At 42.8% G+C, this 24,940-nt stretch overlaps 1 protein-coding gene and 1 long non-coding RNA gene across 2 annotated transcripts in view; one reads left to right on the top strand and one right to left on the bottom strand.

Annotated features, from left to right (window-relative positions):
* Window positions 1-24,940, bottom strand: part of AFF3 (AF4/FMR2 family member 3) — a 559,977-nt gene that overhangs the window by 140,895 nt on the left and 394,142 nt on the right.
* LOC118906154 lies at window positions 2,227-22,514 on the top strand. Its single transcript, XR_005022430.1, has 5 exons — window positions 2,227-2,289; window positions 14,226-14,232; window positions 14,492-14,500; window positions 18,331-18,335; window positions 22,503-22,514. It is a non-coding gene; the product is annotated as an uncharacterized LOC118906154 (long non-coding RNA).

Genomic DNA, 24,940 nt, shown 5'->3' with positions numbered 1-24,940 from the left:
CCACTATCCAAGCTAACTCAGTACTAACTGGAGGGGGAGAAGTACCTGTTCCACCTTGGAAGTCAACAGTTCCTAAGTTTCTCTAATTAAAGCTTTCTCCACTTTAGTTCATTGAGTTGTTCCTGCCCCATTAAGTCTTTTTTTTCCTTTTCTTTCTTAAACATCTTTATTGGAGTATAATTGCTTCACAATGGTGTGTTAGTTTCTACTTTATAACAAAGTGAATCAGCTATACATATACATACATCCCCATATCCCCTCCCTTTTGCGTCTCCCTCCCACCCTCCCTATCCCATCCCTCTAGGTGGTCACAAAGCACCGAGCTGATCTCCCTGTGCTATGCGGCTGCTTCCCACTAGCTATCTATTTTACATTCGGTAGTGTATATATGTCCATGCCGCTCTCTCACTTCGTCCCAGCTTACCCTTCCCCCTCCCCGTGTCCTCAAGTCCATTCTCTACGCCTGCGTCTTTATTCCTGTCCTGCCCCTAGGTTCTTCATAACATTTTTTGTTTTTTTTTAGATTCCATATATGTGTTAGCATACGGTATTTGTTTTTCTCTTTCTGACTTACTTCACTCTGTATGACTCTAGGTCCATCCACCTCACTACAAATAACTCAATTTCGTTTCTTTTTAAGGCTGAGTAATATTCCATTCCCATTAAGTCTTGGAGGGAAAGAAGCCACTGCCTCTCTGTTCAGGGTATCCATAGGTCATTTGAGACTTATGGAATGTTAACCTCCTATGCTGTGTGGACCAAGATGACCATTCTGGCTCCTGTGATTATGGGCAGAACCAAGCCGGAACCGGATACTGCAGGGATCCAGCCAGCACTCCACCTCCATGCTGTCCATCTCTGGAACATATGCCCTCAGGACTTTCGGCTGCCTATGCCTAGACGCAGGCTTCTATATGAATCCACTCACCCTCTCTGCCACAAACATAATAAGCGGATCACTTAAATGTAAAGAGAAGGAAAAGCCATTTATGTTCCATGTTAAAGAAAAAGCATCCTATTAGCTATTCATTGAACTGGGAGATTGGTATTTGATCCTCAAACCGAGGCATTTCCATGAATTCACCTTTAATGCTACCATTTTTGTAGTACTTTGCATGTTATCTCTGATGCTTCTAGAACTATTCACTATAAAACTAATCCAGATGGTCTGAATAGGTAAGTCAGATAACCTCAATTAAAAAAGAAATCTCAGAGGGGATATATGTGTATGTATAGCTGATTCACTTTGCTGTACAGCAGAAACAAAACATTGTAAAGCAACCATACTCCAATAAAAATTTTTTAAAGATCTCATATATATATGTATATATGTATATATACACATACACACACACACACACACACACATATATATATATATATACACACACACACACCACCAAGACTAATTCACTACTTTTTCTTTTTTACAGTGAATAGGTTTGAAAATTAGGTCAATATATGAAATGTTCTAATTTTCAGGTGGCATAGTCAAAAAAAACCAAAAGAGAATGAAATAATGCCACTTACAGCAACACAGACGGACCTAGAGATGATCATACTAAGTGAAGTAAGTCAGAAAGAGAAAGACAAATACCATATGATATCACTTATATGTAGAATCTAAAATATGACACAAATGAACTTATTTACAAAACAGAAACAGACTCACAGACAGAGAGAACAGACTTGTAGTTGCCAAGGGGACGGAGGTGAGGGAGGGATAAATTAGGAGTTTGGGATTAGCAGATACAAACTATTATATATGGAATGGATAAACAACAAGGTCCTACTGTATAGCACAGGGAACTATATTCAATTTCCTGTAATAAACCATAATGGGAAAGAATAAGAAAGAGAATATATATATGTATAACCGAATCACTTTGCTTTATACCACAAACCAACACCAGCATTGGTCAAGGCCACTCTGCCAGAAAGCTTTAGCATTTCCTCATGGTTTTAGATCAGGTGTATTTTGGGTTTAAGTAAAGAAGAGTAAACTTGCAGAGTCAAGTTGTTTGCTGCCTATCCAACTTTTTATGTATTCAGCTACAGCAGACCTCGTTTTACTGCACTTCACTTTACTGCGCTTTGCAGATAATCGTGATTTTTACAAATTGAATGTTTGTGGCAACCCTGCGTTAAGCAAATCTATCGGTGCCATTTTTCCAACAGCATTTTCTCACTTCATGTTTCTGTGTCACATTTTGGTAATTCCTGTAATATTTCAAACTTTTTCATTATTATTATATTTATTATGGTGACCTGTGATTAGTAATCTTTGATGTTTTACCGCTCTGATTCACTGAAGGCTCAGATGATGGTTAGCATTTTTTAGCAATAAAGTATTTTTAAATTAAGGTATGTACATTGTTTTTTAGACATAATGCTATTGCACACTTAATAGACTACAGCATAGTGCAAACATAATTTTTATATGTACTGTAAAACTAAAAAATTTGTGTGACTTGCTTTACTACGTATTTGCTTTAATGCTGCGGTCTGGAACCCAACCTAGAGTATCTCCGAGGTCCACCTATGCTTGCTTTTCAGTTGGCAGAAGGGAATCTCAAGTGCAAAGAAAAATAATTCAATGAAAAATTTAAGTGCGAGTGCATACTTTTGAGACGGAATTTGACTTCAAAAGAGTGCATTTCTACTTGCTGCTTAAGGAAATAATCAGTACTAATCATGATAAATTTAGTTACTATACTGGAACTCATGGCTAAATCCTGCCTAATTGGGTCTATTCATTGATGGAGGACAGGAGAGGAGGGCTGAAAAGAGATGGGATCCATGACCAATGCAGACTTCTTGATTTTCCGATTTTAGGTGAGTCAAGACTCTTGGTACATAGTTTTTCATTAAAATGGCAGAAAATCAATTGATCTCTGGATCAACACTAGGCAACACTGTGAAGTAGGTGACACTTATCTTTGAAAACCCCTCCCTTTTCAGAGGTGCTCCCCCCACTCCAGGGCTATGCTTTCATCCAGATTCCTTTCTTACACGGGCACTGGAGCACCCCCTGCCCCTGCCTGGCCCCTAACCATGGTCTAGAATGGGTCTCCTTTCCTGCTTACCTGCTAAAATAATCTTCCTCTGTAGCCCACACCCTTGGAACTGGCTGTGAGCTAGACACACTGCATGGTGCAGGTTGGCCAGAATGCACCCCTTCTAACAGTTTCCCAGGCACTTGTGATCTGTGATGACTTCTCACAGTTAAAAAGAGAAGAAACAGAAAAATAGAAAACAACAAAAACCTACCCAAATAACATCAAAAAAGATCCTGAAGGTGTGAAAGTAATGGTAGAAGTTTTCAGGTACAGTATCAGGTCCTTGGATGGACCATTTTACTTTCAACCAGCCTTACTGCACAGTTAACGCAGAAAACAGTGGGCATTCTTGACCAGGAGCCCTGGTGAAGGCCCGACAGAGATGAGACAGTGTCTAACCTGGTCCAGGCAGCACTGCCCTTAATGTGCCCCTATAACCGGGAGCCCATCTTGTTCTGGAATAACAGCATAGCGGCAGCCTACATCGCCTGTAGTGATATTAATTATTTAAGTAAAATTTTATTGGTAGCCTACATGTGTCAGGCACTGTGCTAGCAGATGGGCAGACCAGGACAAATAAGAAATGGTCCCCAACCTCACAGAGCTCCAGTCTGATAAAGGAGCTCAGGCTTACAGGATTTTCTTATCCAGACAACAAACTGTCCCGGGATCTCTGAAAGATTGCTCCTAGATTCCCCTGATGTAGTAAGGATGTGACATGAAACTCAGAACAAACAGAAGGAATGCCACTTTCTATATGGCCCAAAGATATCTTCCTACCAGAAATTCACCCCTGGCTTCTGCTGCATTTTCATCACTACGACTCACATGGCCGTTTTTAATAGTAAGCAGCTAAATGGGCCACAGGAGGTACTTTGTGAGTATTTGTTGATTTGAATCGGCTAGTCTCAGGCCGGGGAACACCTTGCTCCCGTACAGCAAGGGGCCGGGTGCGGTAGGAGGAGTACTGGATCCTCGGATTAACTAGGTGGGTGATGGGAGAGACACGTAACTTCAAGTCAAGAAGAACAGAGGCAGCGTTCTGTGAATTCAGCGGGGACGAACTTCAAGCCACGAGGCCGGCTCTCACCGGCCTGCAGAAGGGAGAGGTGGTGGTCTCTCCTGGGTGAGGTCCAGCCAACAGTGCATGAGAGCACGGGGCTCAGCGGGAAAACTCAGGCCAGTGATACTCAGCCACTGTTATTTTTAAACAAACTTTTATACTAGTTTTAGATTTACAGAAATGGTACCAAGATAATACAGGGAGTTCTTGGAAGCTCAGGACCCAGTTTTCCCCGCTGTTAAGATCTTCCATCAGTGTGATCCATTTATCACAACGAATAAACCGGTATCGAGATGTTATTATTAACCAAAGTCCACACTTCGTCCCAATTTCTTTAGTTTTCGCCTGACCTTCTTCTGTCCAGGATGGGATCACTCGGTTGTCACGTCTCCTAGGCTCCTATGTGCAGCTGTGAGTTCTCAGACGTGCCTTGTTTTTGATGACCTTGACCATTTTGCAGAGTGTTGGCAATGTATTTTGTGGAAGGATCCTTCATGGAGCTGTTTGATGTTTTTCTCATGATGAGACTGAGGTTATGGTTTGGGGGAGGAGGTGAAGGGCCCCAGAGCTGAAGGGGCCTTCTCATCCCATCATCGCGGGTGCTTGTTACGCACGTGACTTATCACCGGGCTGAGGCTGTACTGGTCTGGCTCCTGTGCTGAGACCTTACTCTTCTTGCCCCTTCCAGGCTGCACGTGGAAGGCATTAAGACAGCCCACACTTAAGGATGGGGAGTTATGTTCCACCTCCTTGAGGGGGCAGCACGTACATGAATTATTTGGAAAATTCTGTACGGGACATTTGGGGGGACTATGTACGGGGGACATAGTTGCCCCCATTTATTTATTTACTCATTTATTTATATCAGTAGGGACTCTTGTATATTTACTTTCTACATTAGAATCCAATAGTAGTCAGCTGTTTCTTAGTCACCTACAAACTCTTAGGTATAAAATAAGCTACACGAATACATTGTACAACATGGGGAATATAGCAAATATTTTATAAGTGTAAATGGAATATAACCTTTCAAAATTGTGAATCACTATATTGTACACCTGTAACTTATATAATATTGTACATCAACTATACTTCAATCAAAATAAAGTAACAGAAGCAAAGCCCATAAAGGAAGGGGAAAAGTATGTAAAGATTAAAAAAAAAGTACTAGACTGAAGTCTATAGATACAGCTAAGGGGTGGAGTTGCAATGTGTTGCCAGTGGTAGCAACAGGCACAAATCAAAGGCTTGTCATTACCTGTGCAAAGGGGTTAAATTCTGGCCAGACACTGCAAGTCTTAACACAGCATTCACATTCTTGACCAGCAAGAGTAGAATTTTTTTCCAAATGGCAGATAACTGCATATTGCACACATACCGACTAAGGGTACTGGGGACGTTGAATTGCCGAATCAAATGGACATCTTTGTTTCTTTGTCTTTCTTGGTCACTGATTTATGTGACATTTATGTGACACTCCTTCCTTGCAATGTTCCTTGCACAGCTCTCTGGCCTCTGAAGGGTCTCTTTATCTTTGACTTCAAACTACCTTGGATGAATCCACCTCTTCTGGTCACTGCTCAGAAGCTGATGCTATCCTAGGATCCTGCCCTCAGTTCTCTGGTCTTCTGCACCCTCTCATCTCTTCATCTGCTCCCAAGGAGACCACCGTGACTTTGTCCTCCTACTGCCAGCTCTAAAGGGCCAAGTGCATCTCTGTACTGTGGTTCCCGGAGGCTAGAGCCCACATTTTATGTCAATGGGCATCTTGAGAATCTAGTCAAATGCCTGGCATAGAATAACCACACAGTAAATGTTTGTTGAGCAAATAAGTTCATCTCCACTTGGACGTGCCTCCACCTTGATGTGCCCCAAACCAGGTCCCACTACCTCCCCACCTAAAATCCAACACTCACTGCTGAATTCTGTATCCACCTGGTCACCTGCACATGGTTTCTGACTTCCCTTCTCTCCTCCTTACGGACAACAAAACTCCTAGAGGTGTCTGTCCAATTTCTTCAGCTTTCTCTTGAACCCATCTTTCTTTATCCCTTATCATACCCTCACCCCTTCCCACACTCCAGTTCTCACTGTGATAGCTTATTCACTCCCTCCTCTCTCCAGTCCTTCCTCCAGATTCTATTTCCCACCTTGCTTCTGCCCATCTAAAATCTAAGTTCATGGTGCCTGCTGCTTCCTAAGGCACACAAGCCTCCCCACGGCCTGGCCTCAGCTCACTGCAGTTGCCCCCGTCCTAGCCCTTGAACTCAGTTCTGGAACAGCGCAAACTATTTATGGTTCTGCTTCTCTGAATGTCAGCCAGGGCTTCTCCTCCTGCCTTAAGTGCCCTTCTTTCTGCTCCCTGTTCTCATCTATTACCTTTCAAAGGCCACCCCAGAGGGCACACCTTGACGCTCAGTGACCTTAACTAATTACCCTCTTCTGTACACATGTCTATCAGTGCATTTGCCACCCTATATTGTAAGTATTTGTCTTCAAGTCTGTCTCACCTACCTGAATCATGGGCTCCTTGAGGGAAATGTCTGGCCTCACTCCTTTCTGTGTCACCAGTGCCTGGGGGCACAGGTATGTGCATAACTGAAAAAACATAAGCACCCACCCCTTCAAAATAAGAGACAAGACCTGTAACTGTGCACAGAAAAACTTGATCCTTGTCCCCAAATGGGGTGGAATACACTTACAGTATACCTATATACCTTTAGTGAGCTGAAAGACAATGAGCTCCAATTAAGTTATATAAAAGCTTATTAAAAAAAAAAACACTGGATAACAATTATACATTTTAAAGCTCACTGCCTTTTACTTCAAAAAGTGCACATCTGTCTGCTCTAGAGTCAGACCAACAATGGGAAGAGCTCACACAGAAACTGCTGAGAACCCCGGGCCTCCTCCGGCTGTGTCGCCGCTTATGCAATAAAAGTTGCAAGACTGGACGCCCACATGCTGCTGTCGGAGCTCCTGTAGGAGATGACGAGATAGCGTATGCTACTTTTTATCCAGATCTTTTCCAAGTAAGAGTTTGGCATTTGACAAATATATTTTTGTTGAGGTATCCTACTACAATATCCTTTTTTTTTTAAAAAAAAAAAGGAAAATTCATTTGTGTTTTGAAGGGTTTCTCCGCAGGTGTGGTGCACTTCCTTTCGGTTTTCTTGGTGGAGAGGCAGGAGCTGGGAGGGCCAGGAGGGTTGATCGGGGAAAGATGCGGACGCTGGCCGCTGTGCGGTGTCAGCAAACTGGGTGTGTTTCCAGCTGAATGTCCAGGCTGTGGTGCCCAGGAGGCAGGCACAAAGGCAGGTGTTAACAGGACTCACCCCTACTTTGCCCTGACCTTGTCTGCGGCCCAGAGGACCAGGCCCTCAGAAAGCTGAGGCCAAGCAGGTGCTAGCGAGCCCTGTGAGAGCCCCCTCACTGCCCTTTCTCCCTCCTCACCAGACCATCTTAACCAGATTTTCCTCCCTCTCACCTGCACTGCACTCCCTGTTTCAGAGAAATCTCAACCTGCTGGATTCCCAAGGCTGATCTCCAACCCAGACTGTGACCCGTCACTGCTCCGTCCTCCCAGCTGAGTCTGGGTTCCCGGGAGATTTAGTCTCACGGGTACTCTGAGAGCTCCGTGTGGGATCTTTCAATATATCTGCACCCAAATGATCTTCATGAAAGATACAGACACCATCACAAAGCTCCACCTGAGACGCGTGTGCCCTCGGAACTCCTGCGGCCTGTGGTCCGGGGCAGGGTGTCATTTTGGAGCATCTGGTGATGCAACACTCTTGTGCCCTTGCCCCCAGTCCCCCCACCGTGTCCAAACCAGAGCGTTTCCCTGCTTCCTCTGAGCTGCCTTCCCCAAAGACCTTCACCCAAAACCACAGTCAAAAGGACTCAGGCCGTGAATGAGCTCGTGCACCAGAGAAATCCTCTGGAAAGGGATTTGAGAGGCTTTGGTGACGATGGAGGCCGGTGGTTGATAAACTGCGATTGCTGCTGGCATCCCAACCCTCTCTGCAGAGGAGAGCCTGTGCAGGAGGGCAGGGGCCTCAGACGTCTCACCAGCCACTCTGTCCTCCACAGGGAAACAGCACTGTGACCGCGCCCGCGGGACAGTCCTGCAAGGTTCGGAGAAAACAGAACTTAAGGGAAACGCTCCCCAGAACAAGGGCTGTTAGATAAAAGGTAGAAATTCATTCTGAGAGAGGTCATGTTTCAGGAGGATATTGTCTTAGGGATCAGGGTCCAAGGAAGGGCTAAGTTCATGAAATTAACTTAGTAATTAACATGGAATTAATGTTATCTAAACTTCAGACTCCTTTAAGGATGTTTCAGAAGAGCCTTCTCGCCTTCTCCTTGGGAGCAGTGACTGGTGATCATCCCCCAAGGCTCTGGCTGAGCTGGCCGGAGTGGCAAGGTCAGAACAGCTTTGCTGAAGGCCACGGAGGGTGCAGCTGCTGCTTCCCTGGCCCATGTCCTCCCAGTCTGGGCTGAGGCCGCCTCCCGCCAAATCCAGAGCACTGTTAACTCTTTCCCCGGCAGGACTGAGGCCCAAGGCACAAAAAAGCTCCAGCTGCTACATCTGGTGTTGGCCTCTGCAGAGGTCGCCCATCAGCCCGGGTGGCCCCTGTGGTCAGGGGAACAGGACAGTGACTTCTGCTGGTCCCTTGGTCCTGGTCCCTTCTTCAGCAGCACTGTTCTTTATTCTTGCTCAACTGTCTTGTTAACAGCAGCAAGGGTTGGGCAAAGGTTATCAGCTTCTGGTGGTTGGAGGTGAGGGCTGTGCCTGGGAGGCGCAGGTAGCAGCAGGAGGGTGGGCTGATGAAGGCCCGGGAGGAGTTTTCGAAGAGAGGAGAGGAGAAGCAGCAAGCCAGATCCTGCAGTGCCGGGCGCTGCGTCCTCACCTGCAGCCTGGCCTCCTTCCTCTGCAATTTGAATCATACACACCTTGGAGTATGTCCATCCCCAGAACCGCTCCTCTAGGAAGCCCACCAGAAAATCCACCTTCTCTGATCTCCGCTCTTCTCTGAGCCCCATCATGGACCCAATGCCTTGGCTGGGCGCCAGGGGTCTCCTTCCTCCTCTAGACTCTGAAGGACCGAGATGATGCATGAAACTCCTCTGGCGTCCTTTGGACCAGTCAGGTGGTTGGGTACCAGGTTAAATGCAGCGTGAGGAGACTCAACGTCAAAGCTTCCTGAGGCTGGAGCTGCTGCTCTCACGTGGGGCTCTGAGCCCCTCTGGATACACCCCTCTCCGTTCCACCCCACTCCCGCAGGGTCAATGTCATTTGAGCAGGGGCCGTGCCATTTTCCCAGATTTATTTTGTCACGTCCAGTGCTGAGGGTGGGGCCCTCAGCAGAGGAGGAACTTAACAAATGAACAGATTCCCAACTGAACCAAATGGAAAGGAACAGACTGCTGTGTGGTTACAGAGGAAAGAGCCGGGTGATGGAATAAGAGAAGGGGGATAAAATGATGTCGAGATGAGCATTCCATTCTAACTTCAACTCAAGTCAGTATTAATTGATAGGAACGTTAAGATTATTACCCCAAATGGGTATCTTTAACTGTGATTCTGGAAGAAAATTTTATTTTTCTCTGTGTATATTTCAGTCAGATTCTTGGAAATAAACCTTCCTTCTACTCTCAGATATTGCGAAAACCAGCTGTGCCCAAATCTAATTTTCATATGGAAAGAGTTTAGGATTTCTTACCTGGGAATTATGGTAATCCTAAATTTTTTCTATTAAAGGAAAACACTTATGCTTTTTTTTTTTTTTTTTTAGAAGCCAGGGCGACTTCAACCAAAGAAAAATTAAAGAGTGAGTGGATATTACAGAAATGGCATTGCCTCCTGGATCCTGCACTTTCGAAGTCCTAGGTTTATTGCTCGTTCCTTGATAACAGGGAAATGACTTTTTTTTTTATACTGTGACACCAAGTACTTCCTTCTACCTTTCCCTTATTACTCAAAAATAAAGCCACTATTTTTTTTTTAAAGAATGAACATGAAAGCCAGTGATTTTTGGTGCCTTATTTATATTCAGGTTGGTAATAAGTAAAGCACTCAAAACACTTCTTTCTTTTCCCATCATTATTTCCAGTGTTAAGGTATCCTACATAAAATCTCTAGCCTTTTCACTGTGTAAATACATGCCTTTCAGAACTCTCCAGCCAAGAAATGAGAGATGGGTACTTTAGGCTTTCAAAGGATTTTGTGGCCTCAAGGTCAAGTTCTGAAGGATGACCCATTTGGCTGCTCTTACCACACTGGTCAGGCAGCAGGTGTAAAGAGAGGGGTGCCTGTGGCGTCAGTGTGGGCCCTGGGCAGACAGTCACATTGGCAGCCCAGAGGAAGTCAGGGGCTCTGAGTCTGAGTGGGTGAGTTTCCAGCTCTACCTGCTAGTGTTCTTTACCAGCTGGGTGATCTGGTGGTGATACTGACTGTTCATTTCCTCCTCTGTAAAGGAGAAAATAAAATACTCTCTCAGGATGGTGTATTTGAAAAACGCTATGTTGAACTAAGGCTTCTGTACTCCCAGAAATAAAACATCATCAAGCCGTAAAAAGGAACGAAATAGTGCCATTTGCAGAGATGTGGATGGACCTAGAGACTGTCGAGTGAAGTAAGTCAGAAAGAGAAAAACAAATATTGTATAATATCGCTTATTGGCAAAGCAGAAATAGAGTCACAGATGTAGAAAACAAACTTACGGTTGCCAAGGTTGGGGGGTGGGATGAATTGGGAGATTGGGACTAACGTATATACACTATTGATACTATGTATAAAATAGATAAGGAGAACCTACTGTGTAGCACAGGGAACTCTATTCAGTGCTCTCTGGTGACCTAAATGGGAAGGAGATCTAAAAAAGAGGGGATATATGTATATGTATAACTGATTCACTTTGCTGTACAGCAGAAGCTAACACAACATTGTAAAGCAACTATACTCCAATAAAAACTAATTTAAAAAAGTCTGTCACTTCGTTATGAGATATACTGCAATTTCATATCTCGGGGATTTATCTACCAAAGCCTTGCATCCCCCTTTCATATCCCTACAAGACAGCAGCTCTTTTCACTGAGCCAGCACCCTGGGTCGTTTCTGCTACCGCTTCTCATAATTTATTTGCTGCTCCCCCCCCCGCCCCCGGCTCCATTCTGCCATTTCGCATGGTTGGGTCAATCTTTCCTTCACAAGTCTGGGGTATCGTTTAGATTTTTAGCCTAACTGTCAAGATGCATTAGGGAAAGAGGCTGAATGTTGCCAACGTTGCTTCGGCAAATAATAAGAAAAGTCACATTTCTGGGCTAGCAGAGGGCAGGCCTCCATACCTCCTCAATGACCTTCAAACGTCCAACACGCGTACTCACAATATGTACGGCACGAACAGGAAGTGGCTGACACCTGTATGGGAAAAAGTGCTGGGTCTGGAGTTAATTTTTGACTTCTAACTTTGTCACTAACTAGCGCTATGGCCCTGAGTAAATTATTCAGCCTTTTCAGGTCTCCACTTCTCAATGTAAATTGAGAATGAATAGTAACATATCCTCTCAACTTTAAAGGATTACTGGGGAATTGAATAAGAGAATGTAGACAGAAGTATTCTGCAAATTTTACAGCACAAAATAAATATGAGGGCTTGTATCAGTGTAGGCTCAGAGCCCTGTATACAGCAGGGCTTCAATAAATAGGAACCGAATTGCAGGGTACGAAAGAGCCACCGCTAACTCTTCTGGCAACTTGACATGTAAACCAGGAGTGAGGGAGGGCAGGAAATCTAGTTGGCAGATTAACTTGGGCTCAGTACGCTCCAATCAGCTTTCTTAACTGACACAGGGATGGAAGTAACGAACTTCAACGTCTGGTGATGTGGCTCTAAGGAATCAGTTCAAATGACAAAACACAGGGAACTCATTTAATTCTAGAAGGCGGCATCCTTAGGGTGTCCCCTGGGCCTCCTGAAAGGCAGGCAACAGGCCAAGCCTCATTAGGTATCTGGAGAGGACAGACATCCAGGTGAGGGACCGGGAAACTGCACCCCCCTTCCTTCCCTCTCCTGCCCCCTCACCTCCTTCCTGCACCTGCCCAGCCCCGCCTGCCTCTTCCGCAAGCCCCGGACCCGGGAGCCTGTGCTAGCTGCTCTGCCCTCTTGCTTCTCTTATCCTGCCTGCACGTGGAGCCAGTTTCATTCACCTGTGCACTTAATCCTCTGCTGTTCACCGTGGTTCTGGGGCTTCACCTCCCTGCTTTGAGGTCACAGACTGTATTTCAAGTGTCTTGTGAGTCCCCTCAGTCCCTGTCTGAGGACCAAGCCTGTAGCAGGTGATAAATACCAGCTGATGAGGAGCCTGGACACCTGTGAAGGCGCTGGAACCTGGTCCTGGAGGCTGTGGGCATCCTTCAGAGGACTAAAAGCAGGACAATGACCTGCTTAGATCCATCTTTCAGGAAGATGATCTTTAAGGTAGACTTGATGGAAGACAGGGAGAGCCAAGCCAGGTTTCAAGGGAGGGAAAAATTGCTTCAGGTCCACAGTCCTTACCTGAAACCCTCAGGTCTGGATGTGTTTTGGGATTCAGAACTTTTGTATTTTAGGAAGGCAAACTGATGCCTACACCACACACCATACACCACGCCAGGCAGGGTCTGGGCAGTCTAATGAATAGACAATCACAGGAAGTGGCATCAGAGCTATATATCACTTTCAGTCAGTTCTACCAAATGAGTTCTTAAAAACTTCAGGCGTTCAGAGCTTTCACAATTTATGAATTGAGGGAGAGAGACTGTGGGTTGATATTTTAAGGAAAGCCTTCTAAGGAGGATGGGTCTTGCTGACCAAAGACTCTTAGGTTTTGCTGATCGCCTGGAGAGGAGTCCGGGGAGGGGTCAGACAGAGGAACTGCTCAGCTCCATGGAAGGCAGGGTGTCTGGACTGTGGGGCAATCCCAGAGACGGGTAGAGGGCGAGGAGGGGGCCCAGCAGGCTGGTGCGGGACGGATGCTGAAGCTACGCCACGAAGCCGGGGGGAAGAAGCCGGTGGGGCAGCCAAGGGCCTGCAAGAACAGGAACGCCAGCCACCCAGTCTGAAACTGTCTGCACTGTTTTCCGTAAGTCCCCCGCCTTGGCCACCCCACATGCCGGCCCGTTCTCTATCTATAACAGCGCTGGCTAATAGAAATATCATGCGAGCCACCTAGGTAATTAAAAGATTTCTAGCAGTTGTGCTGAAAAAGTAAAAAGAAATGGTGTGATTTTAATAATATGTTTTATTTGAGCCAATACACCCTAAATATTGTCATGTAATCACTAAAAAGTTGCTAATGAGACCTTTTACTTTTTTTCCCCTTGGTATGAAGCGGTTGAAATCCGGTGTGTATCTTACACTAACAGCCATCTCGGTCCAGACTCTCCACACCTCCACAGCCGCCTGTGCCTGGTGGCTCCTGGACTGGGCAGTGCAGCCCTAGATTCCCCAGTGGGGCCTTGGGGGGGCTCAGGTCCCACCCTCAGCTCTTTGTTGGGTGAGTCTCCCAGGTGGGACCCTCGTAGACTGAATGCTTACAGCTCTGGACAAACTGACTCAGGTGATTCATTAGCCTCCCAACAACGAGGGGATTTAGACCAGGTGCCTGCATCTATGAGCATAAACATGTTCTTCTCCAGCTAGATCTTTTGAGAGAGGCTGGAAGCCTGTCCTGAGACTGCAAGGGAAAATCTGGGATGCGGGTTTTCCTGTAAAAACTCTGATTTTACATGCCTGCCTGTAGCTACACAGGATGGAGTAGGTAGGGTTATCTCTGCCCCCACTTTTTTTCACTATAAATGAACATGTTTAGTTCCAACAACCGTAATAAACAGATTTCTCAAACTAACAACACAGCCCTACATTTTCACTTTTTTTTATTGGTAAGAGATGGGATTTCATTTGTAATGATTAATCCTGAGACTTGGTGAGCACTTATAAGCGCTTGAATGCCATAAAATAAGGGAGCTGATGGAGAAGTTGAAATAAAGTATCTGCAAAAATAAAGATCCATCAGAGTCGTTTTATCTGGCTAAAGAACTCTCCAGAATCTATGAAAAGATTACTCGTGTGTGTGGAGACACCCCAAACCATGCCCACAGGGCACTTACCAAACATGAGTCATCCTAATACTTGCTCAGCTTTCCCAAGGAGGCACCCACTCCTCACGGACTGATGGCCCCCAAAGCAGCTAGCCATCCAAACCCATTCAAACAAAACTGACTTTTTTTTTTTTTTTGGTGAGGGGTGTAGATAAAATTCTCAGATGAATTGCCTGAGAAGTCAATTTGACATACGATCACCTAAAATCTGGCTGTTCGGAAAAGCTATAAAAAGTTTCACTGATATCCCTTCATTTCCTCCAACGCCCTCTCACCGGCATCCCATCATCTTATAGAATCAAGGCTCGGGTGGTTTACATGCAGGAAGCTAAAATCACTGCATCTCAGCCAAAGACTATGCAATTTCAAGCCAAGTTTATCCTGTGCTGTTGTTATTTAAACTTTTAGTTGCACTTCATAGAAAAGGTCTAAGAATCCAGAGTGTCAGCAACCTGCACAGTTATATCTACCTCCACTTTGTTTTCTACAAGAGAAAGAGAATCAAGTCATGCTTATTACTGTTCCATATTGTTCTTCCTTCTTCTGCACTGGACACACAGTCTCTGGAAGCCCAGAACTTGGACTAACGAAAAGTCTGCACATCTTATGACACAGCATGTGATTTCTATGTTCTGGTGGGATTACTGACGGCCGTGGAGAAGGAGCTGGTCAGCCTCTCTGCTACCTTTGTTCTCCTCTTCCACCATCTATTTCTTCCGAGATCCCTGCCATGCCATGAAGATTTGAAAGCATCAGGTCTCTCAACTCAACTTTTCTTCCCATCCCAAGGAAATAAAGCCCACCTGGCTCTTCCTAAGCAGAAACTATTTAGAAGAAGGAACGGAAAGCTGGTGAGAGAGGGCATTTCACAAGAGTTCAGATCAGGTTCCTGCAGATTTGAGAATTCTCAGTGCCATGTGGGGTCCTGCCACCTACTTAGCTAGGTGGCCCTGCCTGTGGTATGAGATGGCCTTCTGCCATTCCTGACCTGGATGTGGGGAGTGGTGCGTTGCATGTGTGTGTGTGTTTGGGATTGTGGATATTTACCTTGAAAAAGACTTTCCAACTCAAAGACCAACTGTTAAGGGCTCAGAGGTTTTTTTTCAGAGAAATAAAATATGCAAGTTTCAGGTCTACAGAGAAAATGTAGTAAGAAAGCAGTGACTAAGATGACAAGTTAGGTTTCTGGACATACTTCTACTGTAAAGGCTATTTTTGTTTTAAATAAGCAAGGCATTCTCTTCTGGAAGAAAGGCCCTTGGGATGAAAAGAAGAGAAAATAGGTCCTAGTAAGGACCCAGGTCCCAGTAACTGTTTTCAGGGTCTGACAGCTCTGCCAGGTGTTCAGAGCTGAGGACCGGAAGATCCGAGGATCTGACTTCTCCTGGTTCTGATGTTAACTATTTAGCCATAAACTTCCGGTGGCTTCTTTATAATGGGAATAAGAACCCAATTCTGCCTTCTTTATAAGTTGTTGTTGAAGACAATGTGATATAGTAGAATCGAAAGTGCTTTGAAAAACATTTTTTTTAATGTACATAAATACAGTAGTAAACAAATACCTGACTGAATTTGCATGCTGCTAATATATCTACTGCCTGTATCACAAACTCTCATCTATAATGTTCTATATCTGGGTTGTTTTTTTTTTTTCTCTAAAACTTCTCTGTATATTCCCAGCCTGTTCAAAATAGAATTCCAAGTGTGTATCATCTGCAGGATTGGGCAATGGCAGAGCGCTATGCTGTTCCTGTACCTAATCCAAAGTTCCAAGAACCAGACAATCTTTAAACTTCTTCCAGCTTGAAAACTCATCTAATCTAAGCAACAACAATCTCTAGCCAGGCATCTCTCCTCCTTGCCTTTGGACTACTATTTTAGCAGCTTATTATTTTTTTTTAGCTCATTTCCCCACCCCATGGCTACGTGTCTTCTGACACCGCTAACGATGGAGTGCTGGGGCCAAGCTGGGCATCTCTTCATTGCTGACTGTCCAAGAATCTGCCTGTGGACTCATGCCTTGGACTGCCCAGCGTTCGGATGCTGGGTGGCTGTCACCATAATGTTGTAGGATTTGGAAATTCTACCTCAAGCTCTACTCCAAGGGTGTTGATCCTGGCTAGCTGCATTCATGCAAAACAATCCAAGCACTCTGACTCACTTTGGGAATCTGGCATTCTTGGGCTTTTGATATTGAGACAGTGGAAAACTTTTATATCAGTATCCATGCTGCCAATAATTTTTATCCATTTAAGCACTTAATCTTTTACATATTTACCCAGCAATTTCCAAGGCTCACTATAGATCAGAGTTAGCACTCTTCTGCTAGGACAGACTTCCCCATGGTGCTGATAGAGACATATTTGTAGATATCTCATGGGAACATTTTAGGCATTTAGGCATCAGCATTTTATAATTTTCATCATAGAGCCCCTGTACATGTTTTGTTAGATTTACACCTCAGTATTTCATTTTCTTTGAAGCAACTGTATTGAATTTTTAAATTTGGTTTCCACTTGTCAGCCTATAGAAATCCAACTGATTTTTGTGTGTTGATCTTCTATCCTATAATACTTCAGAACTTGTTTATTAGTTCTATTTGGTAGATTCTTTGGGATTTTCTATATAGTCAAGTATGTTGTCTTCAATTAGAGACAGTTTTATTTCTTCTTTTCCAACATGTATGCCTTATATTTCTTTTTCTTGCCATGTTGCAGTGGCTAGAACTTCCAGTACGACACTGAATCAGAGTGGTGACAGTGAACATCCTTATCTTGCTTTCAATCTTAGAGGGAAAGCATCCACTCTTTCACTATTAAGTATGATGTTAGCTGTTAGCTGTGTTTTGCAGATGTTCTTTACAAGGTTGAGGAAGTTCCCCTCTATTCCTAGTGTACTGAGAGTTTTTATAATGCATGTGTGTTAAATTTTGTCAAATGCCTTTACTGCATCAATTGATATGATCATATGCCTTTTCTTCTTTAGCCTGTTGCTATAGTAGATTACAATGGTTGATTTTCAAATACTGAACCAGCCATGCACACCTGGAATAAATGGTCTTTTTATACATTGTAAGATTCAACTTGAACTTTCTTGAACTTTTTTTTTAATGTCTAAGTTCATGGGGGGATATTGGTCTGTTATTTTCTTTTTTGTTTTGTCTTTGTCTGGTTTTGGCACCAGGAAAATGGTCTCATATGATTTGGGAAGTGTTCCCTCCTTTTTTTTCTGTAAGAGATTGTATAAAATTAATGTTAATTCTTCTTTAAATATATGGTAAAATTCTGCAGTGAAACCATCAGTGCCTAGAGATTTTTTTTTGGTGGGGGAAGGAACTTTTAAACTACAAAGTAAATTTCTTTAATAATTACAGGGCTATTCAGGTTAAGTATTTCAACTTGGCTGAGTTTTGGTAATTTGTTGTTTTAAAGGAATTGGTCCATTTCACATAAGTCATCAACTTTATGTATGTACAGTTGTTCATAGCATTACCTTATCCTTTTGACATCTGCAGGGTCTATAGTGTTATCCCTCGATTCACTCTTGATTTGTGTTTTCTCTCTTGTTATCTTCAACTTTGCTAGAACTTTATTAATTTCTTCAAAGAATCAGCTTTTTGTTTATTAATTTCTCTATTGTTTTCATGTTTTCGATTTCACTGATTTCTGCTCTTAGCTGTATTATTTCCTTTCTTCTGTTTGCCTTGGCTTTATTTTGCTGTGTTTTTCTAGTTTCTTGAAGTAGGATTTAGCTAACTGATTTCAGATCTTTACTCAAGTATAATGTAAGCATTTAGTGCTGTAAATTTCCATCTTGGTGCTGTTAGCTGTATCCCACAAATTTTGATATGCAGTGCTGTCTCTTTTTTTTTTTGCTGTGTTGTCATTTCTTTCTACGTATATTAAAAATTTCCTTTTTGACCTATGGGTTATTTAGAAGTGTGCTGTTTAATTTCCAAGTGTTTGGAAATTTTCCTGTTATCTTTCCATTACTGATTTTTAGTTTGATTCTGTTATGGTGAGAGAACATACTGTATATGATTTCAATTCTTTTAAATTTGTTAGGGTTTGTTTTATGTCCCACAATAAGGCTCATCTTGGTGAATGTTTCATGGGAGATTGAAAAGAATGTGTATTCTACTGTTGTTGGGTTAAGTGTTCTATTAATATCAATTAGATCCTGTTTGATGGTATTTTCAGTTCATCTATATCCTTGCTGATTTCCTGTCTAGTAGTCTATTAATTGCTGAAAGTAGGGTTTTGAAGTCCCTAACTATAATTGTGGATTTCTCTATTTATCTTTTCAGGTCTATCAGTTTTTGATTCATTTATTTTTAAGCGCTGTTGTTTCTCCACACACGTTTCTGATTGGTATATCTTCTTGCTGGGTTGATCCTTTTATCTTTATGTAATTTCCCTCTTTGTCCCTAGTAATTTTATTTGCTGTAAAATCTACTTTTTAATATTAATATAGCCACTCTTGATTTTTTAATTACTTTTTGCATGATTATTTTCTGACATTTTTACTTTTAACCTACCCATGTCATTATGTTTGAAGTGAGTTTCTTGTAGACAGTAAATAGTTGGGTCATTAAAAAAAAATCCACTCTACCAATTTCTATCTTTTAGTTGCTGTATTTAGACCATTTACGTTGAATGTAATTATTGATAATATTAGGGTATAAGTCTGCCATATTATCCATTGTATACTTTTTTTTTCCTTCTGCTTCTTATTCCTCTTTTTTTTTGGCCTTCATATGGCTTACTAGTACCTTTCTCAGAGCTCTGTTTTAATTTATTTATAGTGTTTTTGAGTATGTTGCTTTGTATAGATTCCTTAGGGGTTGCTTTAGGTAATGCCATACACATAGATAACTTATCACAGCCTAATGGTATCCACTTTGAAGTATAGAAAAGTTACCTCCATTTAAGTCCCTTTATCCTCTCCATTATGAAAACTGCAACAGTTCACCTGGGATTAGAATAGAGTTTTAGAAGGTCGGGTCCAAAATATAAAGCCCTGTGGTTCCGGAACTTCAGGTATGACCTTGAGGTCTCAAGCCATTCTTGTACTAGTAATACCCTATTTGTACAGGCAACGGGCTTGCAGGTACCCCACATAACATACCCTCCCTTATGCCCATGAATGCAGTTTAAAGAAACATAAGAATATAACCATCCACTATAGTTCAGACCTCAGATGTCTGAACATCTGTCTAAAAGCCCTAGGCAGATGGTCAGTATCAATAATATAGTATCGTATCTGTGGCTGTAATTGGGTAAAATGAAGTACTTGTCTCAGAAGGTGTGGATCCCACCATGGACAGCCACTCCACTTTCAGAATTTGGTTCCTATACTATCTCTGAATTCTGGAAATTAAAACTAACAAGCAACTAATCATGTTTCTTGCCCTTTATTGCTTTTCTAACCCTGGGATCATCCAGTTAGTGGATTAAAGCATACAGTTCTGTATCATGGAATGTATTATGTTCCTAGGTCAGTGTGCTAATACCTGGCTCACTCACATTTTGGCATGATCAGAACTGTACTCTAGATACATTAATCATATAGTTGGAATGAAGAAACGGGTAACAGGGAGATCAGGCTTCTATAGAGGGCTGGGAATGAAGCAGGGAAGGCCTGAACAAAGGTGTGGCCATGGAGATGTAAAGGAACAGAATTATGTAGGAGAGGCTGCAAAAATAGAATGTGATAGGATACAGCAAGTGATTGGGCTCTGGAGCTAAGGAAGGAGAGAAAGTCCATGGTTTTGAGTCTGTGAGGCAGCACTAAAAAAAGTAGGTGAATAAGAGAAAGAGCTGGGGGGAGGGTGGAGAGGAATGTGAGATTCTGAACATGTAGGATCTAAGGCCTCAGTGGCTGGCTGTAAAGACTGGTTAGGAGCTCAAGGAAGACATCACACCTAGGGATCTCAATTTGGTAGGCTCCTGGACAGAGATGAGAGTGAAAGCTGCAGGAGTGGATGAGCTCACCATGAGGAGGATGCAGAGAAAAAGAAACAGACCAAAGATTGAACCCTGGTAAAAAACAAAACAAAACAACCAAGGAGTGCTGTCAGATGGCAGACAAAGAGTAGACGGTTCAAAGAGGGCATGACTGACAGGTCACAGGCCGCCAAGGCGTCAAGGAAGTTAGGACTGGGAGAGGGCCACTGGTTTGGCCCGATGACAAATAGATCATGGTGGCCCACATGTACAGATGCCCGAAACCAGATGCAGTGGACAGGTGGCCAGAAAGCCTGGCCCACAAGAGTTCAAGGACTGGGAGAGAGAACGAGCTCAAGAGCTCAGCAGATACAATGGTTGACGGGTTGTGGGTATTTTGTTTAGTTTGGGAAAATAGGAGTATGTTGTAGGAGGAAGAGTACCTAAGGAAAGAACAAGCCAGGCCTGGAGAAGGATGGAGGGAGGAGATGAGGTCAGGGAACCAGAGGGGAAAAAGAGCAGGCGTTTCTTCCTCCGTGATGGGAGAGATCAGGGAGGCACGAAGCTAGGGAAAATTTAAGGTGAAAAGAATGAAATGTGTAGGATGCTGCTCCAAAGGCTCTGTACACATGAATTAATTTCTTTTTAACCCAAAATGCTTTTCTCAATGAAATTTATGTATTCGGTTGGGGCAAAGGGGGTTTCCAAATCTGACTAATCAGCAACACTAATTGGAAACTTAAAAAAATACAGATTCCTAGGCCTCAACCCAGCCACACTGAATAAGAATTTCTGGCGGAGGGAGCCCAGGAACCTGAATTTTAAAGCCTCCTCAGTGATTCTGATGGTTAGCTGGGTTTGAGACCTCCTAGTATGTTTTCAACCAAAGACGTGTATCAAAATCATGGGGGGCAGACGTTGACTCTGCAGAGCACAGCTATTAATATTTTTTAAAAGCTCCCCAGGTGATCTGATGTGCACCCGGGTTAAGAAACACAGTGAAGAAATGGGACTGAAAAAGCAACCTGGTGGAAAGGATACTGAAGTCGCCATACAGATGGGTTCTCTGTTGTTGATATCACCTGGCAATTTCCTTTGGACATTTTTCCTATCGAAACAGCACCTGCTCCTCGCCTGGCTGTCACAGGTGGACTGATATGATTCCCTGTGGCTTCTCAGTGCATTTCCACAGGCAGCCAGGTTGGTGGGGAGGTCATCTCTGCTCTTTGGAGAGACACTGAAATTTTTTGAAGTCTCTTTAAGGGAAAGCATATAGAATAACATTGTTCTTTCTCTGAACTAACGACACACTGTACCTTATGAAAGAAACGGTAAGATGCAGAATGGAGGAGACAAGGTGGTAGAAAGAGCAATGATGGTTCATGTTTCATTCATTTGAAAGAAGATCTGATCAAGCAGATTCATAATTAATTTGGTCTGAAACATTCCTTGCCCTCTTCTGTCGATTTTTCTTTTTTTTTTTTTAAGCAGCAGCAACAATACAACAACAACTACAGAAACGAGAGCCTGACACATAATTGTTTGGCTCTGAGGGAGGTTGCAAGCCCAGGTCTTTTAATGCCTCCCAGAGAAATACAACATTTTCTTTTATCCAAAATGGTGGTGTGATCCAATTCCTGCTCCAGCAACCCCAGTACCTCATCTGTTGGAGTCTTTAAGTTTACGGCACAGACGGAAGCAGTTTCTCTCTCTTTTTATAGGACATTCACATTTGCATTCTCAACAGACAGTACAAGCCTCAAAGGCCATATTCCCCCCAATGTAATAATCCTACACTTGAAATACGAACGATATAATAGCAGCATGAAATATTCTTACCCCGATGAAGGCTGGCTCCAGCTGTGGCTTAGTAAGTCAAAACTAGTCAACTTTCTTGTAATAACATCCTAAAAATTCCAAAGGTTATTTTCCCTCATCCACAGTTAAAAGCCATCTCCTACAGAACACTGTCACATCTGTGACGTGTCCAGGATTAAGGCAAGAGGGTTCTTGCTTATAGTAATTTGTCTGGTTAGAGATCAAAGAAAAAAACCTGTCTTGAGCTGTCAGTTAATATTTTTTTCACTTAAAAAAAAAAAATCCATCTTCATGCTTCACAGCAGAACTGTGTGATTTTTAACAGAGGTAAATTCTCCTCCTATCAGGCATCTGATAGTTTTTTGCATGTCAGCACAAGGCAAGCAAACAAAATACGACCCGCGAAGTTTCAAATACATCTTAGTAACATAAACGGAAATTAGTTAGCTTTCTTTGATATCGAATTACCGAAGCATCTCACTGAAAAACAAAATCCTCCTTGCAATTAATAAAGAATTGGGGTATTCTAACCAAGCTGAAAGCTAAGAACCTTCAAATTCCAAATCTTTCCATTCCTGGATGAGCTTTGGTATTCAGATGTTAATAGGATGCCTTTTTTTTTTTTTTTTTTTTTGGCCAATGTTCAGGCCAAAGAGTCTGTAAACAGACTTTTTCCATCCTATGACCTGTTTAGAATTTCTTTCTTGCAAAATGTTAGTTATTTTGCTTGGCGGATTGCCCGAATTCATTCTTACTTTCTTTCTCCTCCTATTACTTTATCTCCTCTCCCTTCTCTTTTCTCTCCCTTCTTCACCCCGTCTCTCTTCTATTCTTTGATAAATCATGGATTTAAAAGATAGTCCACTTGGACCTACAGTCTATGTGAGATTTGGCAGGGTTGCTGGAGTTAGCAAATAAAAATACAGAATCCCGGGGCTCCCTGGTGGCGCAGTGGTTAAGAACCCGCCTGCCAGTGCAGGGGACACAGGTTCAAGCCTTGGTCTGGTAAGATCCCACATGCAACAGAGCAACTAAGCCCATGCGCCACAACTACTGAGCCTGCACTCTAGAGCCCGCAAGCCACAGCTACTGAGCCCACATGCCCCAACTACTGAAGCCCGCGTGCCTGGAGCCTGTGCTCCGCAACAAGAGAAGCCACCGCAATGAGAAGCCCGCGCACCGCGACGAAGAGTAGCCCCCGCTCGCCGCAACTAGAGAAAGCCCGAGCGCAGCAACAAAGACCCAACGCAGCCAAAAATAAATAAAATTAATTAATTAATAATAATTTAAAAAAAATACAGGATCGCCAGTGAAATTCAAATTTCGGGTAAAAAACGTTTTTTTTAGTGTATGTCCCAAATACTGCATGAGACATACTTACACTCAAAAACTATTCCTTGTTCATCTGAAATTCAAATGGAACTGGGTGTCTGGTATTTAATCTGGCAGTCCTACTTTGGAGGTTAAACAGAGGGACATGAAACAACAAAGACATCTATTTACAACAACTGGAAGAAGAGACATTTCCATTCCCGTCCTCCTGAATGCTTTTGGTCTAGGTGTAACATTTTCTGTGGCATTACTTCAATTTATTTTTGATCAATCAAGTTTTACTAAAAGCTCCACAGAGGATATCACATCTTGATACTGAAGAAGTCCAGCCAGGGTTTCAGGGCTAACCCAGCACCACCCGAATCCAGAACTTGCAAAATCGGTCCTCAGGAAACATGGGATTTTAGTCCAAGCCACAAAAACCGTACAAATATTGAAGTTTTAATGGCTCACTTTTCTTCAAAATTTGAGTCTCAAATTTAGTACTTTCAAAGGCACTGAACTCTCTGCCATTCTTACTCTGAGGCTGTGTAGCATGATTGGTAACAGTATTATTAAAAAAACAACAGAATTCAAACATACTTCAAATGTAATGAAATGATCACCTCTTGGACATTTTAAGGGGAAGATAAAAATAATGATATGCTACAGACATCTAAAGATAAGATTAAAATCTTAATTATGCTAATTATTAATTCAAGTGTATTTTTCAACATCTTGAATATACCCAGGGGTATCACACAATTCAGAAATGCTGTTCTCTTGTTCAGAGACACATTAATATTCAGTATTTGGAAGTAATTTGAAGTCTAATAGCTGAAATGCAGGCTGTATAGAAGCGTAGTTAAAAGCATGGGCTCAGGAGGCAAAATGAGTTCAAATCCCAGCTCTGTCACACACTAGCTGTGTGACTCTGGGCCAGTTACTTACCCTCTCAGTGCATCATTTCCTTATCAGTAAATGGGGATAACCATCCCAGAGAGCTGTGAGAATAATATGAGTAAAATGCTTAGAATAGTGCCTAGCACATAATAAATGCTCAGTAAATTTAAGGAGCGAGAGTCATACGACCTAGTCAAAACTGTCAATAGGAAAACAAAACTCACAAAATTAGAGAATGTCTCCATTTTTACAATTGGCTCATGAGAAAAAAGATTTTTTTTTCTTGTGGTCAAATGGATAATATCTATTTTTTTTCAAAATTAAAAACAATGCTATTTTACGTATTTAACCATTAAAAATCCTCTGTTTTCAGAGTAATCTGCTTCTGTGGTTAAGTGAAAGTAACATCATCCTGTTTCAAGAAGTGAGGCTATACGATTACCAGTTCTTCCCAACTAGTGCTTGATTTTCTTGTCTCACCCTGCTTGTTATTTTCCTTACTTGCCAAAACTCCAAAAGCAAATTAATAATACTCTCTCCCCCATTCTACAAGCCAATTCATCTAACTCAATCCTCTAGCTTTAGTGTTAAACAGACTTTCAATGAAATAGTCTCCAGTCGCTGGGTTTCCTGCCATCTGGCCACTCGGAACTTTATTGTCTGTGTTTTGAGCCCAGCACTGCTTAGATCCACAGGA

This window comes from Balaenoptera musculus, chromosome 13 (genome assembly GCF_009873245.2).
Source record: "Balaenoptera musculus isolate JJ_BM4_2016_0621 chromosome 13, mBalMus1.pri.v3, whole genome shotgun sequence".
In the NCBI taxonomy this organism is placed as follows: Eukaryota; Metazoa; Chordata; class Mammalia; order Artiodactyla; family Balaenopteridae; genus Balaenoptera; species Balaenoptera musculus.
The sequence above is the reverse complement of the archived record's forward strand: the minus strand, read 5'-3'. Positions and strand labels throughout refer to the sequence as shown.